This window comes from Hordeum vulgare, chromosome 1H, assembly GCF_904849725.1.
Source record: "Hordeum vulgare subsp. vulgare chromosome 1H, MorexV3_pseudomolecules_assembly, whole genome shotgun sequence".
In the NCBI taxonomy this organism is placed as follows: Eukaryota; Viridiplantae; Streptophyta; class Magnoliopsida; order Poales; family Poaceae; genus Hordeum; species Hordeum vulgare.
The window spans coordinates 133112999-133133965 of NC_058518.1; positions in this window are offsets into that span (position 1 = coordinate 133112999).

The following is a 20967-nucleotide window of genomic DNA, read 5'->3' on the forward strand; positions in this document are numbered from 1 at the left end:
TGTTCACACCTTGCCACTCTATCATCCATGCTAGTTTACTTCTTTTTCTCGCTTTCTTCTCGTGTGTTTGTTTAGATTGGGAAAACCCAAAAAGATTTCCCGTGATTCTTTTGCTTGTTGGGAGCTTTCCCGTGTAAATAGTTTTATTTTTCTTTGGGTCAAGGTAGAAGACCATGGTTACAATGTTTAGTGGCTCTCGCTTGCATATATGTTTATCTGTCAAAGAGCCATATTACTTTGTCTTCTCCTTTTTGTTTGCTTGCAGATTCCAGCTTAGTCCAATGCACGAACACTCTTATTATTGTTCACATCATTCGGTCGTGGAAGTGAAAGGCAATTATGACGATATATGATGAAGTGACTAAGCCTGGAAAAGATGGTATGAACTCGATCTATTTTGTTTTTGTAAATATGACTAGCTCATCGTTCCTAATTCAGCTTTGTTATGAGAGAAACATGTTTGCAATGACAACTTAGAGATCATAGTTTCTGATGACATGCTTAATTAACTAGGAGCTTATAATGGTTTGTCTTGGATGCCAACATGAATTTCAAGATAATTATGATGTAGTATGATAGGATGGTATCCTCCTTTGAATGATTCAAGTGGATTGACTTGGCGCATGTTTACGCATGTAGTTGAAACAAAATCAACATAGCCTCTATGATATTCATGTTTATGGCGATTTATGTCCTACTCATGCTTGCACTCAATGTTGGTTAATCTCAATGCATATTGATGATTGTTGTCGCTCTCTAGTTGGTCGCTTACCAGTCTTTTGCTAGCCTTCACTTGTACTAAGAAGGAATACTGCTTGTTCATCCACCTACATAAACCCAAAGTTGTTCCATATGAGTCCACCATACCTACCTATATGCGGTATCTACCTGCCATTCCAAGTAAATTTGCATTTGCCACTCTCTAAACCTTCAAGTAATAATCTGTTTTGCATGCCCGAACCGCTCATGTGGTGACAAGGGGCGATCGATATCTTCCATGCTAGGCGTGTTATCCTCGATACGTGTTTATTCACTATCACTCACGAGAAAGGGGCCGGTAATTGGAATGCCCAGTTCCATGCTCAAATCGAAAAGAAAAATGCAAACAAAACTTCCCCTGGATTGTTGTTGGTAAGGACGGCACCCGAGGATTCGGCTAGTCGTGGAGTGTGATTGATCGGTGGTGGGGGAGTCAAAACTTTACTTTTCTCTTTGGGAACCGCCTATAGCATGTGTAGCATGGAAGATGGTGAAAACTCTTGGTCATCGCGTTGACAATGAAAGCATGCCACCCAAAATTATTTATCTGTGTCTTCAAAGCTTGAGCTCTGGCACCTCTACAAATCAATGCTTCCCTCTGCGAAGGGTGTATCTATTTATGTTTCTGTTGAGTCATCCTCTCCTTTTAAAGGCACCAATTAGAGAGCACCTCCGTCATTTTTATGCTTTGCTTTTAATTGATATTGAGTATGACTATGACTGGATTTTCTTTGCCATGAATTACAATGTTCAGTCAGCCCTTGGTCTTTGAAGGTGCTCTACATTTATGTTTTGCAGTCTTAGAAAGAGCTAGCGAGATACCATATGTTCATATTGCTTCATGATTGTTTTGATTGAAGTGTTGACGTTTGAAACTTATTATTATTGCTCGCTAGTTGATTATGCCATTGATATGAGTACATCTTGAGACCTAAATATCATTGCTTATGTGGTTAGCTTATGATCTTGCTGAAAATCTGAATATGAGTTAGACATAATTACAACAACAAGATCAAACAGAGTTCGTAAAAGTTTTTCTTTTGTCTCTTTCAGTTTGTCAACTGAATTGCTTGAGGACAAGCAAGGCTTTAAGCTTGGGGGAGTTGATACGTATCCATCGTATCTACTTTTCCAAACTCTTTTGCCCTTGTTTTGGATTCTAATTTGCATGATTTGAATGGAACTAACCTCGACTAACGTTGTTTTCAGCAGAATTGCCATGGTGTTGTTTTTGCGCAAAAATAAAAGTTCTCGGAATGACCTGGAAATTTACGAGGATTTTTTGCGGAATATATAAAAATACTAGCGCAAGAATCAACCAGAGGCGTGGAGCGAGGAGCCCACAAGCCCAGGAGGCGCCCCCGTGGTCGCGCCTTGCAAGCTTGTGGGGCCCTCGGGGCTCCACCGCCTCCAACTCCAGCTCTATTTAGTCCCTTTCGCCCAGAAAAAATAAAAGAGAAGAGTTCATCGCGTTTTATGATACGGAGGCGCCTCCACCACCTGTTCTTCCTCTGGATGGCAGATCTGCAGTCCGTTCTGGGCTCCGGAGAGGGGAGATCGTCATCGTCGTCATCACCAACCTTCCTTCATCGCCAATTCTATGATGCTCTTCACCGTTCGTGAGTAATCTCATCGTAGGCTTGCTGGACGGTGATGGGTTGTATAAGATATATCATGTAATCGAGTTAGTTTTGATGGGGATTGATCCCTAGTATCCACTATGTTCTGAGATTGACGTTGCTACTACTTTGCTATGCTTAATGCTTGTCACTAGGGCCTGAGTGCCATGATTTCAGATCTGAACCTATTATATTTTCATCAATATATGTGTGTTCTTGATCCTATCTTGCAAGTTGTAGTCACCTACTATGTGTTATGACCTGGCAACCCTGGAGTGACAATAGCCAGAACCACTCCTGGAGATGACCATAGTATGAGGAGTTCATGTATTCACTAAGTGCTAATGCTTTGTTCCGGTTCTCTATTAAAAGGAGAACCTTAATATCCCGTAGTTTCCATTAGGACCCCGCTACCACGGGAGGGATGGACAATAGATGTCATGCAAGTTCTTTTCATAAGCACGTATGACTATATACGGAATGCATGCCTACATTACATTGACGAACTGGAGCTAGTTACATATCTCCCCATGTTATAACTGTTGCATGATGAATGTCATCTGGCATAATTATCCATCACCGATCCAATGCCTATGAGTTTTTCCTACTGGTCCTTGCTACTTTACTTTGCCGCTACTGTTGTCACTGCTGCTACTTTTACTGCTACTACTGTCACTACTACTACTGTTACCGCTACTGTTGTCACTTTGCTACTGTTACCGTTGCTACTATTTCTATCACACTACTCTGTTACTAAAACTTTGCGGCAGATACTAAGTCTTTCAGGTGTGGTTGAATTGACAACTCAACTGCTAATACTCGAGAATATTCTTTTGCTTCCCCTTGTGTCGAATCAACAAATTTGGGTTGAATACTCTACCCTCGAAAACTGTTTCGATCCCCTATACTTGTGGGTTATCAGTCGTCCATGTCAGTGTGGTTCAATGTCATGATCCTATTCTCTCTGGCAAGAAGGTTGGACATGGATTTGTTCTCAGCGGCACGTGTTCTTCTCTCCTCAATGTCATTGAGCAATTTTCCACATCTATTGCTTCTCGGCAAACACTATCTTTGTCTACATAGACTTCGCTAGCATCAACTCATTTGATTGCACCATGACATCTATCTTGTCCCGCAAGCTCGATGCTTCGTGTTCCCTCTTGATCTTCTCCTTTGTCTTCTTGTCACCATCGAGCTTGTTCAAGTTTATTGGGCAATCATCATCTTCATCTTCATCCATGCTCGTAAGTGAACTTCTCTTCGGTGGGGATTCTTTGTCAATCAACTTCCACTTGTGTGAGTCTTTGAGCATATCCCAACAATGCTCTAGTTTTAAAAAATTGCCTTCGGAAGCTTCCATGTCTTTGTACCGTTGTTGGGAAATTTTGTTCTACACAATTAAAACAAAGTCAAATGATGCAATCACTTCATATGATGAAAATGGTGTTCACAACTTGGGACGTGAAAATGAACTCACATAGTCGGATTCCACAGTTCCACTTGGAAGTGCATTGCGAACTTGTTCCAAGCAAGCTGCACAACGGCTACAAATGGGCTTGATCACGCCCCAACGGCCTTGGAGTGACCACAAGGTCCGTGCTATCCTATTGGGATGCTTGGCCATCAATTGGAAGTATTGATCTTCGATTCTTTGCCAATACCTCTTGGAGGTTTGAGACACACCCGTGCAAGCAGCCATAGACACCACACTCCAAACCTTGATCAAGATTTGATCTTCCAAATTCATGTAGTTCTTCGATCTCACGTTTTTTGCTTGCGCTTGCTGATACGCCCCCTCATCTACCTCCTCCATGTCATCTTCACCACCATGATCATCCACGCCACCCTCCATTTTATTGTATCGAAACCAGCGATCGGGGCTTGATCGATGTCGACGATGTTGGTGTCCAACAAGTTCACGAACTCGGCAGCGACATTGTTCGAACCACCGCTACATTGAGTGACATCAAGTCACGAGGTACCACAATGGATAAAAGCGAAACAAGAACAAGGGAGGGAAGATGAATACCTTCCGGCCATTTCATCGAACATCTCGCCTGTTGTGATGCCCTCGATTTGATCGTACGCTAATCATACACGCAAATGCATACGACCAAGCTCAAGGACTCACGGGAAGATATCACAACACAACTCTAGACACAAATAAAACATACAAGATTCATATTAAAAGCCAGGGGCCATGAGGGCTAGAATACAGAAGCTCGATAAACACACGAGTCAGCAGAAGCAACAAATATCTGAGTACATATATGAAACATGAGGTGCTTTAGAGAAGGCTAGCACAAAAGGTACAACGGTCGAACGAGGCAAGTCCTCCTGCCTGGGAGCCTCCTAACTACTCCTGGTCTTCAGCGACCTCCACATAGCAGCATGCACCGTCGAGGTAGCAGTCATCAGCGGCGGGAAATGCCATCTCCTAGGCTCCATCATCTGGTCGCAGCAATGAATCAAAGGGGAAAGGGGGAGCAAAGCAATGATGAGTACTCATCCAAAGTACTCGCAAGACTGACATCAGAACTATGCTAAGTATGCATCAATATCAAAGGAAGGGGCTTATATGTGGAGTGACTGCACCAATGCAAGAATAGAGAGAGAAGGCCTAGTCCTATTGAAGACTAGCATCTTCACGGATCTTGCAGCAATAGACGAGAGTAGAACAGGTAACATAAATTAATAGTCATATTGTTGCAGCAATATTAATTAAAGTAGCGCCCAGAGATTCTCCCTCAACTTCGTGCGTGGAAGCAATCCCGGAGCAAACATCCCAGTTAAGTAACAGTTGTAGTTGTATAAGATCGGGGCACAACTCCAAGTCGTCCTGTAACCGTGGACACGGCTATCCGAATATTTAATTTTCATCCATGTAGAGGTGCACCAAGTTTCCTGTCACGCTCGATAAACTCTAGCGGGATACACTTTCCTTGGTCATGCCCGACCTCGGAACATCAACACGTCGCAGCCCCACCTAGACTCAACAGACAGGCCATCCCTCCGGTCTAAATCTTAAGCACGCACGGGTCATGGGCCCATCACCCTTTGCACTCCTGCATGTTGCGTGGGCGGCCGATGTCAGACCTCGCACCTCTTATACAAGAACGATGATAATCCAGACCACACGGGCGCGCGCTGCTCCATTGCTGACGTCTGAAGAGCTTCGGCTGATACCACGACGCCGAGTACCCATAACTTCACCCGCGTAGCCGGTTAGTGTGAAAAGGTCTTCGACCAATCCAGATCGAATACCCAAATCCATTAACATTTTAATTAACTCATCGGCACGTCCATGCGGGAATCGACCCGCCTAACATTTATTCATCAATGTTCCTGCTACTTCTCAAACAACAGCGCCAGAAATTGACACGTTGACGGAGACTTGATTGCGTTGGTTTTTCCCTTGAAGAGGAAAGGGTGATGCAGCAAAGGAGCAGTAAGTATTTCCCTCAGTTTGAGAACCAAGGTATCGATCCAGTAGGAGGGTCTCGTCAAGTCGAGAGTACCTACGCAAACACAAACGAGCTTGCACCCAACGCTTCAAAGGGGTTGTCAATCCCTTCAAGATTGTTTGCAAAGTGAGATCTGAAGGCGGAAAGTGCAACAAAGTAAAAAGTGTAAGGTTGAAAATATGGCGTGGAGTAGACCCGGGGGACATAGTGTTCACTAGAGGCTTCTCTCAAAATAGCAAATATCATGGTGGGTGAACAAATTACTGTCGAGCAATTGATAGAACCGCGCAAAGTCGTGACGATATCTAAGGCAATGATCATACATATAGGTATCACGTCCGAGACAAGTAGACCGATACTTTTTGCATCTACTACTATTACTCCACACATCGACCGCTATCCAACATGCATCTAGTGTATTGAGTTCGTGACGAACAGAGTAACGCCTTAAGCAATATGACATGATGTAGAGGGATAATCTCAAACCAATGATGAAAACCCCATCTTTTTACCCTTGATGGCAACAACACGATGCGTGCCTCGCTACCCTTCTATCACTGGGTGAGGTCACCGCACGGTATGAACCCAAAACCAAGCACTTCTCCCATTGCAAGAATCATAGATCTAGTTGGCCAAACAAAACCCACAACTCGGAGAGAATTACAAGGATATGAAATCATGCATAAGAGAGATCAGAAGAAACTCAAATAAGATTCATAGATAATCTGATCATAAATCCACAATTCATCAGATCTCGACAAACACACCGCAAAAGAAGATTACGTCGGATAGATCTCCATGAAGATCATGGGGAACTTTGTATTGAAGATCCAAGAGAGAGAAGAAGCCATCTAGATACTAGCTATGGACCCGTAGGTCTATGGTGAACTACTCACGCATCATCGGAGAGGTCATGGTGTTGATGAAGAAGCCCTCCGTATCCGAATCCCCCTCCGGCAGGGCACCAGAAGATGCCCCAGATGGGATCTTGCGGAGACAGAAGCTTGTGGCGGCGGAAAAGTACTTTTGATGATCTCCTGATTTTTTGTGGAATTTTTGGGGATACATAGGCGCAAAACCTAGGGCAAAGGAGGTCCAGGGGGCCCACAAGCCTGTGGGTCGCAACCTCCCCCTGGCCGCGGTAAGGGGGCTTGTGGGGCCCCTGGGGACCCCTGCCTTGGCTCTCAAGTCTCCCGATCTTCTTCTATTACGGAAAAAAAGTAGGGATTGCCATACAGAGGATGCAATAGAGCTATAAGTATGTGAAAGCTCAAAAGGAGAACTAGTGGGTGTGCATCCAACTTGCTTGCTCACAAAGACCTAGGGCAATTTGAGGAAGCCCATCATTGGAATATACAAGCCAAGTTATATAATGAAGGTTCCCACTAGTATATGGTAGTGACAAAGCAAGAAGCTCTCAATCATGAAGAACATGGTGCTATTATGAAGCACAAGTGAGGAAAAAGATAGTAGCATTGTCCCTTCTCTCTTTTTCTCTCTTTTTTTATTATTTGGGCTCTTGGCCTCTCTTTTTTTCTCCCTTTTTTGGGCTCTTTGGCCTTTTTTTTATTTCCTCACATGGGACAATGCTCTAATAATGATGATCATCACACTTTTATTTACTCACAACTCAAATCTCAAAATGATGATGACTCTATAGGAAATGCCTCCGGCGGTGTACCGAGATGTGCAACGATCTAGCTTGGCGTATGACGTTGAAACATCTCGCTAGCTATCTTACGGTCATGCAATGGCAATATGAGCGGCACAAGTCATGAGACGGAACGGTGGGAGTTGCATGGCAATATATCTCGGAATGGCTATGAAAATGCCATAGTAGGTAGGTATGGTGGCTGTTTTGAGGAAGGAAAATGGTGGGTTTGTGTACTGGCGAGAATTGCGCGACACTAGAGAGGCTAGCAATGGTGGAAGGTGAAAGTGCATCTATACCATGGACTCACATTAGTCATGAAGAACTCACATACTTGTTGCGAAAGTTTTTATTAGTAATCGAAACAAAGTGCTAAATGCATACTCCTAGGGGAAGGGTTGGTAGGTGTTAACCATCGCGCGATCCCGACCTCAGCGCAAAGGATGACAATCAATAGATCAATTATGCTCTGACTTCCTAACATAGTGGTTCACCATACGTGCATGCTATGGGAATCACTAACTTCAACACAAGTACTTCTAGATTCACAACACCCTACTAACATATCTCTTAATATTACCGAATCCCCGTCCCAAAACTAATTGAGAGGAATCAAGACTTCTCTTTCTACTCAACGCACATGAAGATGGAGGTTTTTGCATCCTCTTTGGGTACCTATCACATTTGGGACTACTTTCATAGCATAAGCCAACTACCAAGTCACGGACCGTCGTGCTCTAAAAGATATAAGTGAAGCACATAGAGCAAAAGTATCTAGCTCAAAAGATATAAGTGAAGCACTATGAGCATTCTAGCAAAATCGCGATGAGTGCATGTCTCTCTCTCTCAAAAAGGTGTGCAGCAAGGATGATTGTGACACAACAAAAAGAAAAGACCCCTATGATACAAGACGCTCCAAGCAAAACACATATCATGTGGTGAATAAAAATATAGCTCCAAGTAATGTTACCGATGGATTGAAGACGAAAGAGGGGATGCCTTCCCGGGCATCCCCAAGCTTAGGCTTTTTGGTGTCCTTGAATTTGGCTTGGGATGCCTTGGTCATCCCCAAGCTTGAGCTCTTTCCACTCCTTATCTCATCGTCCATGAGAACATCACCCAAAACTTGAAAAGTTCACAACACAAAACTTAAGCAGAAACTCGTGATAACATTAGCACAAGAAAACAAACTACCACCTCTTTTGGTACTGTAGCAAACTTGAATTACATCTATATTGGTGTTGGGCTACTGTATTCTCACTTTTCCATGGCTAGTACCCCCTGAGACTAACCATAGTTTCATCAAAACAAGCAACAAACTCAACAAAAACAGAATCTGTCAAAAACAGACCAGTTTGTAGAAATCTGTATACTTCGTATACTTCTGTACCTCAAAAATTCTGAAAAATTACGACTTCCCGGGAAAAAGGCATATCAACCAGAATAAAAAAGAATCAACTCAAAATATCTTTCTGAATAAAAGTGAAAAATCATCTCGTGAGTGAAAAGTTTATGTCTTTTTCCAGCAGGATCAAACAACCATCACCAAGACTAGTCATAAAGGTTTTGCTTGGCTCAAACACAAAAAACACAATCACAACAGAATTATGATGGTGTGGACGCAACAAAACAGAAAGAAAAAGATAAATTCATTGGGTTGCCTCCCAACAAGCGCTATTGTTTAATGCCCTTAGCTAGGCATAAAAGCGATAGAATCACGTATCGTCGTCTTTGGTGCTCAAACCATAAGTGGCCCTCATCATGGATTCATAAGGCAATCTTATTTTCTTTCTAGGAAAATGTTCCATGCCCTTCCTTAAAGGAAATTGAAATCTAATATTCCCTTCCTTCATATCGATGATAGCACCGATAGTCCTTAGGAAAGGTCTACCAAGAATAATAGGACATGTAGGATTGCAATCAATGTCAAGCACAATGAAATCCACGGGTACATAGTTCCTATTTACAATAATAAGAACATCATTGATCCTTCCCATGGGTTTCTTGACAGTAGAATCAGCAAGATGCAAATTAAGAGAACACTCTTCAATCTCATTAAAACCCAGAAAATCACATAAAGACTTTGGACTCGCAGAAACACTAGCACCCAAATCACACAAAGCATTGCATTCATAGTTTTTGATTTTGATTTTGATGGTAGGTTCCCACTCATCATGAAGCTTTCTAGGGATAGAGACTTCCAATTCAAGTTTCTCTTCAAGAGATTTCATCATAGCTTCGACGATATGATCGGTAAAGGCCTTGTTTTGGCTATAAGCGTGTGGAGAGTTTAACATGGATTGCATCAAAGAAATGCATTCCATCAAGGAGCAACTATCATAAATGAATTCCTTGAAATCCATAGTAGTAATTTCATTACTACTCAAAGTTTTAATATCTTCCACTCCACTTTCAATGCTTTTAGCACCAAGATAGATGGACTCCGAATCATTGGGGCACTTTTCAACCAAAGTGGATTCATATACAGCCCCATAATCATTAGGTTTGACACAAGAAAACAAGGATTCAATGGGAGTCACACCAAGCACTTTAAGATCTTCGTGATTCTTATCACGAGAACACGCCTTTTTAAGCCATTCATGTCTAGCACGAATTTGGGCGGTTCTTTCTTGGCTCTCAATCATGGAAACACACATAGCTTTTAGAGTTTCATCCATGTTGATCTTGGGAGGAGCACATCTAACTTTCAAAGCATCAACATCACTAGATATTCTATCAACGCTCTTAGCCAAATCGTCAATTTTGAGTAGTTTTTCCTCTATGGAAGCATTGAAAATCTTTTGAGAGTTGATGAACTCTTTGATATTACTCTCTAGATCAAAGGGTAATCTATTGTAATTTCCATGAGTATTGTTGTAGGAGTTGCCAAAGTTATTAGACGAATTACTAGGAAAAGGCCTAGGAACATAGTTTCCTCTAAAAGTGTTGTTGCTGCCAAAGTTATTCCTACCAACAAAATTAACGTCCAAGCTAGCGTTGCTACTCTCAATCAAAGAAGACAAGGGCATATCATTAGGATCCAAAGGAGCACTTCTACTAGCAACCAAATTCATTAACTCGTCCATCTTAGCACTCAATAAGTTAATTTCTTCTATAGCATGTACCTTCTTACTAGTAGGTGACCTTTCAGTGTGCCACTCAGAGTAGTTCGTCATGATGTTGTCTAGGAGCTTTGTGGCTTCCCCTAACGTGATTTCCATGAACGTTCCACCTGAGGCGAATTCCAAGATATTTCTAGAAGCGAAATTCAAGCCAGCGTAAAAGATTTGAATAATCATCCAAAGACTCAAGCCATGAGTGGGACAATTTCTAATCATCAATTTCATTCTCTCCCAAGATTGTGCAACATGTTCATGATCAAGTTGCTTGAAATTCATGAAATCATTATGGAGAGAGATGATCTTAGTCGGTGGAAAATACTTGGATATATAAGCATCTTTGCACTTATCCCAAGAATCGATACTATTTTTGGGCAAAGAAGAAAACCAAGTTTTTGCGCGATCTCGCAACAAGAAAGGAAAAAAGCTTCAATTTAATCACGTCATTATCCACATATTTCTTCTTTTGCATATCGCAAATCTCAATGAAGGAATTGATATGGGATGCGGCATCTTCACTAGGAAGGCTGGAGAATTGTTCTTTCATAACAAGATTCAGCAAAGTTGCATTGATTTCGTATGACTCCGCACTAGTGGCGGGAGCAATCGGAGTACTAATAAAATCATTATTATTAGTATTCGAGAAGTCACAAAGTTTGGTGTTTTCATTCATGGTGACTCCGGCAAGCAAGCAAGCACACAAGCGAACAAAGAGCAAGCGAGAAAAAGGGCGAACGAAAAGGCAAACGGAAAAGGCAAACGAAAAAGGCAAATTGGTGAAGTGGGGGAGAGGAAAACGAGAGGCAACTGGCAAACAAAGTAAATGCAAGAGATGAGTTTGCGACACCTACTTGGATGAGTTCTTGACTTGATATTCCTCCCCGGCAACGACGCCAGAAATTCTTCTTGCTGCTTCTAAAACAACAGCGCCAGAAAATTGACACGTTGACGGACACTTGGTTGTGTTGGTTTTTCCCTTGAAGAGGAAAGGGTGATGCAGCAAAGGAGCAGTAAGTATTTCCCTCAGTTTGAGAACCAAGGTATCGATCCAGTAGGAGGGTCTCGTCAAGTCGAGAGTACCTACGCAAACACAAACGAGCTTGCACCAACGCTTCAAAGGGGTTGTCAATCCCTTCAAGATTGTTTGCAAAGTGAGATCTAAAGGCGGAAAGTGCAACAAAGTAAAAACTGTAAGGCTGAAAATATGGTGTGGAGTAGACCCGGGGGACATAGTGTTCACTAGAGGCTTCTCTCAAAATAGCAAATATCATGGTGGGTGAACAAATTAATGTCGAGCAATTGATAGAACCGCGCAAAGTCATGGCGATATCTAAGGCAATGATCATACATATAGGCATCACGTCCGAGACAAGTAGACCGATACTTTTTGCATCTACTACTATTACTCCACACATCGACCGCTATCCAACATGCATCTAGTGTATTGAGTTCATGACGAACAAGGTAACGCCTTAAGCAAGATGACATGATGTAGAGGTATAATCTCAAACCAATGATGAAAACCCCATCTTTTTACCCTTGATGGCAACAACACGATGCGTGCCTCGCTACCCCTTGTGTCACTGGGTGAGGTCACCGCACGGTATGAACCCAAAACCAAGCACTTCTCCCATTGCAAGAATAATAGATCTAGTTGGCCAAACAAAACCCACAACTCGAAGAGAATTACAAGGATATGAAATCATGCATAAGAGAGATCAGAAGAAACTCAAATAATATTCATAGATAATCTGATCATAAATCCACAATTCATCGGATCTCGACAAACACACCGCAAAAGAAGATTACATCGGATAGATCTCCATGAAGATAATGGAGAACTTTGTATTGAAGATCCAAAAGAGAGAAGAAGCCATCTAGTTACTAGCTATGGACCCGTAGGTCTATGGTGAACTACTCACGCATCCTAGGAGAGGTCATGGTGTTGATGAAGAAGCCCTCCGTATTCGAATCCCCCTCCGGCAGGGCACCAGAACGTGCCCCAGATGGGATCTTGCGGAGACAGAAGCTTGCGGCGGCGGAAAAGTACTTTCGATGATCTCTTGATTTTTTGTGGATTTTTTGGGGATACATAGGCGCAAAACCTAGGGCAAAGGAGGTCCCGGGGGCCCACAAGCCTGTGGGTCGCGGCCTCCCCCCTGGCCGCGGTGACGGGGCTTGTGGGGCCCCTGGGGACCCCTGCCTTGGCTCTCAAGTCTCCCGATCTTCTTCTGTTACGAAAAAAATCTTTTCGGGGATTTTATTCCGTTTGGACTCCGTTTCAAAATCTCCTCTAAAAGGGGTCAAAAACATGGAAAAACAGGAACTGGCACTTGGCCCGAGTGCCATGATTTCAGATCTGAACCTATTATGTTGTCACCAATATATGTGTGTTTTAGATCCTATCTTGCAAGTTGTAGTCACCTACTATGTGTTATGACCCGGCAACCCCGAAGTGACAATAGCCGGAACCACTCCCGGAGATGACCATAGTATGAGGAGTTCATGTATTCACCACGTGTTAATGCGTTGGTCTGGTTCTTTATTAAAAGGAGAACCTTAATATCCCGTAGTTTCCATTAGGACCCCGCTGCCACGGGAGGGATGGACAATAGATGTCATGCAAGTTCTTTTCCCTAAGCACGTATGACTACATACGGAATACATGCCTACATTAGATTGATGAACGGGAGCTAGTTACTTATCTCTCAGTGTTATAACTGTTACATGATGAATCACATCCTGCATAATCATCCATCACCGATCCAATGCCTACGAGTTTTTCCTACTCGTCCTTGCTACGTTACTTTGCCGCTACTGCTGTTACTGCTGCTGCTACTGTTACTCTGTTGCTACTGCTGTTACTTTGTTGTTACTCGTTACTGTTGCTACTGATGCTATCATACTACCTTGCTACTGATACTTTGCTGCAGACACTAAATATTTCAGGTGTGGTTGAATTGGCAACTCAACTGCTAATACTTGAGAATATTCTTTCGCTTCCCCTTGAGTCGAATCAATAAATTTGGGTTGAATACTCTACCCTCGAAAAGTGTTGCGATCCCTTATACTTGTGGGTTATCAAGACCTTTTTATGGCGTCGTTGCTGGGGAAGCATAGCTATATTCTCTGAGTCACTTGGGATTGACGTCTGCTGGTCACTATGAGGAATCCGAAAGATCCAAGAACTGAAATCTTGCCCTCCACTACGAGGACAGGTAAGGAACTTCCATCTAGTTGTGCACTTGATTCACCTTCAGTTATGAGTAAGTTTGCGACATGACCTCCTGCTAGAAATCTTGATATGTCGCATGTGCTTGATGATGCTACTTCTGCTACCCATGATGCTTATGATGATGCTATGCTTGATACTGCTTTTCCTTATGATGTTGTGCTTGATACTGCTTGGCCACTAGGTGCATTCCTTGATGCACAAATTGCTAGAGTTGCTGCTAGATGTGATGATACTTCTGAAACTGCTGATACTATTGAAGTAGAACCTGCTATTTTGCCTGCTAGAACTAGCTCTCCTATGCCCGAATTGCCTCATATGCCTGAATGTTATGTTATGGAGGGAGAGATAGCTGAGGATTTTCTTGCGTGTAAGGATAGCTATGATGTTGAGAAATTACTGCTCAAGTGGAAAGAAAAATCTCTGAACGCTAGGATGAAATACGACCCGAAGTTTGCTACTTCGCCTATTTTTGTGACCGATAAGGATTATGAATTCTCTGTCGACCCTGAGTTAATCACTCTGGTCGAATCGGATCCTTTTCACGGTTATGAGTCTGAAACGGTTGTAGCCCATCTTACCAAACTGCACGATATAGCCACCCTATTCACTAGTGAGGAAAAGATCCGCCACTACTATATCCTCAAGTTGTTTCCTTTCTCGCTAAAGGATGATGCTAAGACTTGGTTCACTTCTCTTGCTCCTGGTTGTGTGCGTAGCCCCCAATATATGGTCTACTACTTCTCTGAAAAATATTTCCCTGCCCATAAGAAGCAAGCTGCCTTGCAGGAAATATACAACTTTGCTCAAGCTGAAGAAGAGAGTCTCCCACAAGCTTGGGGGAGGCTCATCCAGCTACTGAATGCTTTGCCTGATCACCCTCTTGAGAAGAATGAAATACTTGATATCTTCTATAATGGACTTGCCAATGCTTCCAAAGACCACCTAGATAGTTGCGTCGGTTGTGTTTTTAGGGAACGAACTGTAGAACAAGCTGAGATCCTATTGAATAACATCTTGTGCAATGAGAATGCTTGGACTATTCCCGAACCACCTCCTAAGCCAACTCCAAAGAAAAGAGGTATTATATTCCTCAGTCCTGAAGATATGCAAGAAGCCAAGAAATCTATGCGAGAGAAAGGCATTAAATCTGAAGATGTCAAAAATCTACCACCTATCGAAGAGATCCATGGTCTCGATAACCCGATACACGTAGTAGAAGTAAATTCTCTGCGTAGGTTTGATGAGAGTGATATTCCTTTTGATAAACCTGCTAGCCTATGCCTGGATGAATTTGATAACTTTGGTGCCAAACAACAAAGCTTCAATGATTATGTTAGTAGACAATTGGAACAGAATGCTCGTATGCTTAGTCATTTAAGTGCTTGTGTGGACAGAAATGTCAATGATCTTAAGCTTCTGAGTAAACATGCCTCTATGGTTACTACTCAAGTAGAACAAGTACTTAAAGCTCAAAATGACTTGCTCAATGAGTTGAATGACAATTCCGTTAGAGTCGTTGCTAGAGGCGGTAGAATGACCCAGGAAACTTTGTATCCTGAGGGTCATCCGAAGAGAATTGAACAAGATTCTCAAGGAGTTAGCACTGATGCACCTAGTCATCCTAGAAAGAAGAAGAAAGATGATAGGAACATGCACGCTAGCAACCCTGTTGCTGCTACAACTGAGAATCCATACGATGCCTCTGTCTCTGATTCTAAAACACAATCTGTTGATGAACATGAGCCTAATGATATCAATAGTGATGTTCATGATGATGCTCAACCTAGCAATGATAAGGATGTGGAGATTGAACCTGTTGATCTTGATAACCCACATCCTAAGACTAGAAGATACGATAAGAATGACTTCACTGCTAGGAAGCATGGTAAAGAAAGGGAGCCATGGGTTCAGAAACCCATGCCCTTTCCTCCCAAACCATCCAAGAAAAAGGATGATGAGGATTTTGAGCGCTTTGTTGAAATGATCACACCTGTCTTTCTGCAAATGCGTTTGACAGATATGCTCAAAATGTCTCTGTATGCTAAGTACAAGAAAGATATTGTGACTAATAAGAGGAGGATACCTGAGGTTGAGATTTCCACCATGCTTGCTAATTATACCTTCAAGGGTGGAACTCCTAAGAAACTAGGTGATCCCGGTGTGCCCACTATACCTTGCTCCATTAAAGGTAACTACGTTAGAACTGCTTTATGCGACCTTGGAGTTGGTGTTAGTGTTATGCCTCTCTCTCTTTATCATAGACTTTAACTCGATAAGTTGACACCCACTGAAATCTCTCTGCAAATGGCCGACAAACCAACTGCTTTCCCTATCGGCATTTGCGAGGATGTGCATGTTGTGGTTGCTAATGTCACTATCTTAACAGACTTTGTTATCTTGGATATTCCTGAGGACAATGCCATGGTGGTCATCCTCGGAAGACCCTTTTTAAACACTGTAGGGGTTGTTATAGATTGCAACAAAGGCAATGTCACTTTCCATGTCAACGGTAATGAGCATACGGTGCACTTTCCGAAGAAACAATATCGAGTACACTGCATCAATGCTATCGAAAAAACTTCATCGATTCTTATTGGGAGCTTTGAATGCCCTATTCCTCGTGTCAAGATGAAGTATGATCTGCTTGTTGGGGAGATACATATCCCCATTGAGGTGACCTAGTGACTATTCGGAAATTCTCCGTTCTCTTTTGCAATTTGAAAAGGTTTGTCAAACAGGCTTGATCAACCTCACCGACGGATTTCTTTCGATGACCATGAGATGGATGAATCGAGGAGTCACAAACCTCTATTCCAAGCTTTCACCTTCGGTTGCTTAGAAGAAAAATGATAGGTTTAGTTTAGTTTTCCCTGTTTTCTGTTTTAGCGTCTGGTAGAAAAATACCCCGAAAATAAAAGTTCTCCGAACGTCCTGAAAATCAAGTATGATTTTTTGAAAAATTCTGAGACAAAGAGCTTGTCTGGGGGCTGCACCAGTGGGCCACAAGCCCTTGGGGCGCGGGCACCCCCCTGGCCGCGCCACCCAGGCTTGTGGGGCCCAAAGGCACCCCCTCCACTCATTCTTGCTCTCATCTGGTTCTCCTACCTCTAGAAAAAATCGTTTCGCACCTCAAACCCATGTTCTTGCTCCTCTTGCTGGGATTTTCGATCTCTTTGCTCAAATCACCGTTCTCCGAACTGTTTTGGGGAAATTACTCCTTGGTAAGTGACTCCTCCATTGGTCCAATTAGTTTTTGCTCTAGTGCCTTATACTCCACGTATTTTTGCTGCCTTGGTGACCATGTTCTTGAGCTGTGCATGCTGGTTTTAGCTGGTGCCAAGTAGTTTTGATGCATAATATGGCCTCTAGGCACTTGTTGGAGTAGTTGCTACGAGTTTCGTTGGTCCTTATTCACTTTCCCTTAGAAGTCACTAAAATTTCAGAAATTTTCAGAGATAGAAAAGGGAAAAGATGAGGAGGTTCTTAAGAGGCTCTTCAAGCCGTGACCCCAAGGATGAGGGGAGTGAGAAGAAGGCCAAGTATCTGGTCCCTCGAGTCGCAGAAGTTCGAGCTTGCGAGTGGCCAGGCGACGTGTTCTTACGCGCCGATGGAATTTATGAGGACTTTTATCACTTGGTGGAAAACGCAGGCCTTACCGCCTTCATTGAAGATAAGTGTCCGCAATACCTCCTCCTCACTAATATCTTCGTACAAAGCTTTAACTTCTATCCAAGGAAGAATCCTCCTATGGTTGAGTTCAAACTTTATGATATCCCCCAGCGCATGTCACTCCAGGATTTTTGCAATCTTTGCAAATTACCTTATGTTGGGGATATTCATGAACCTCGTCCACGGGATTTGGAAGCTTTCATCGGTACAATTGTTGTAGGACAGGAGAGAGGAGTGTCTTGCGCTAGAGCTGCTAGCATTCATTTTCCCGTGCTTCAGTACTTCTCACTATTTGTAGGAAAATGTTTGATTGGCCATGGGAAAGTTGGGTCACTTAGCTCCCCAGATCTTGCGGTCTTGCGTGAAGCCCTTTATAATGATAAAACTTATAGCTTGGGCGCTATAGTAGCTCAACGGTTGAACACGAACCGTTCTAAAGGCATTGTCTATGGAGGTATCTATGCTACTCGTCTTGATAGACACTTTGAGATACCTATTAGACTGGAGGAGGAAGAAGAGACTCTTCTTCCCGAGATATATCTAGATTACGATAGCATGGTTCGCCATGACTTTCTTGATAGAGATACAAATAGAAGGATGATTTATAACCTGGTATTTAGTCAGGGTACTCTTGAGACTATTACTTTGCCTGCTCCTTCTTTGTTCAATCTTCATGCAGGAAGGTACATTATTATGCCCTCGGACATCTACGCATATTGGGGCCTAGCCCAACCATAGGTGCCCGTGCCCGAGCCACCAGTCGAGTACCAGACGCCGGTTTATGAGTGGGAGCCAGAGGAGCTCACACAGCAGTGGCATCTTCAGTCCACTCCGGAGTACCCCGGAGCTGGTTATTTCCCTCCATGGGAGTAGACCAACTTAGGCCAAAAGCCTAAGCTTGGGGGAGTACGTGTTTCTCACCGACTTTACATTCTTGCTTATGCTTTCACTTTGTTCGTTGGTGTTCACACTTTGCCACTGTATCATCCATGCTAGTTTATTTTCTTTTTCTCGTTTTCTTTTCATGTGTCTGTCTAGTTTGAGAAAACCCAAAAAGATTTTCTTGTTCTTCTTTTGCTTGTTGGGAGCTTTCCCGTGTAAATAGTTTTCTTTTTCTTTGGGTCAAGGTAGAAGATCATGGTTACAATGTTTAGTGGCTCTCGCATGTATATCTGCTTATCTGTTAAAGAGCCATATTATTTTGTCTTCTCCTTTGTGTTTGCCTGCAGATTCCAGCTTAGTCCAATGCACGAGCACTCTTATTATTGTTCACATCATTCGGTCGTGCAAGTGAAAGGCAATAATGATGATATATATGATGAAGTGACTGAGCCTGGAAAAGCTGGTATGAACTCGATCTATTTTGTTTTTGTAAATATGACTAGCTCATCATTCCTGATTCAGCTTTGTTGTGAGAGAAACATGTTTGCAATGACAACTTAGAGATCATAGTTGCTTATGCCATGCTTACTTAGCTAGGAGCTTATAATGGTTTGTCTTGGATGCCCACATGAATGTTGAGATGACTATGATGTAGTATGATAGGATGGTACCCTCCTTTGAATGATTCAAGTGGATTGACTTGGCGCATGTTTACGCATGTAGTTGAAACAAAATCAACATAGCCTCTATGATGTTCATGTTCATGGTGATTTATGTCCTACTCATGCTTGCACTCAATGTTGGTTAATCTCATTTCATTTTGATGACTGTTGTCGATCTCTAGTTGGTCGCTTTCCAGTCTTTTGCTAGCCTTCACTTGTACTAAGCGGGGATACTGCTTGTGCATCCACTTCCCTAAACCCAAAGTTGTTACATATGAGTCCACCATACCTACCTATATGCGGTATCTACCTGCCGTTCCAAGTAAATTTGCATGTGCCACTCTCTAAATCTTCAAGAAATAATCTATTTTGCATGCCCGAACCGCTCATGTGGTGACAGGGGACTATCAGTATCTTCCATGCTAGGCATGTTATCCTTGATATGTGTTTATTCCCTATCATTCATGAGAAAGGGGGCGGTAATTGGAATTCCCAGTTCCATGCTCAAATCGAAAAGATAATTGCAAACAAAACTCCCCTTGGATTGATGTTGGTATGGACGGCACCCGAGTATTCGGCTAGTCGTGGAGTGTGATTGATTTGTGGTGGAGAAGTCAAAATTTTACTTTTCTGTTTGGGAACCGCCTATAGCATGTGTAGCGTGGAAGATGGTGAGAACTCTTAGTCATTGCGTCGACAATGAAAGCATGCCACCCAAAATTATTATCTCTGTTTTCAAAGCTTGAGCTCTGGCACCTCTGCAAATCAATGCTTCCCTCTGCGAAGGGCATGTCTATTTATTTTCCTGTTGAGTCATCCTCCTCTTATAAAAGCACCAATTAGAGAGCACCTCTGTCATTTTTATGCTTTGCTTTTAACTACGTTGAGTATGACTGTGACTGGATCTTCTTTGCCATGAATTACAATGTTTAGTCAGCCCTTGGTCTCTGAAGGTGCTCTGCATTTATGTTTTGTGGTCTCAGAAAGAGCTAGCGAGATACCATCTGTTTGTACTGCTTCATGATTGTTTTCATTGAAGTGTTGACGTTTGAGACTTACTATTATTTTCTCGCTAGTTGATTATGCCATTGATATGAGTACATCATGAGACCTAAATGTCATTGCTTATGTGCTTAGGTTATGATCTTGCTGAAAATATGAATATGAGTTAGACATAATTACAACAACAAGGTCAAATAGAGTTCGTAAAAGTTTTTCTTTTGTCTTTTTCAGTTTGTCAGCTGAATTGCTTGAGGACAAGCAAGGCTTTAAGCTTGGGGGAGTTGATACGCCTCCATCGTATCTACTTTTCTGAACTCTTTTGCCCTTGTTTTGGACTCTAATTTGCATGATTTGAATGGAACTAACCCGGATTGACGCTGTTTTCAACAGAATTGCCATGGTGTTGTTTTTGCGCAGAAATAAAAGTTCTCGGAATGACCTGAAAATGTACGGAGAATTTTTCTGGAATATATGAAAAATACTGGCGCAAGAATCAACTGGAGGGACGAAGCGAGGAGCCCACAAGCCCACCAGGCCCGGCCATCCCCCCTGGCCGGGCTGGCAGGCTTGTGAGCTCCTCACGGCTCCGCCGCCCCCAATTCTAGCTCTATATAACCTCTTTCGTCCGGAAACAATCAGGGAGAAGAGTTCATCACGTTTTACGATACGGAGGCGCCGCCACCTCCTCTTCTTCCTCTGGAGGGCAGATCTGGAGTCCGTTTTGGGCTCCGGAGAGGGGAGATCGTTGCCATCGTCATCATCAACCTTCCTTCATCGCCAATTCCATCATGCTCTTCACCGTTCGTGAGTAATCTCATCGTAGACTTGCTGGACGGTGATGAGTTGGATGAGATCTATCATGTAATCGAGTTAGTTTTGACGGGGATTGATCCCTAGTATCCACT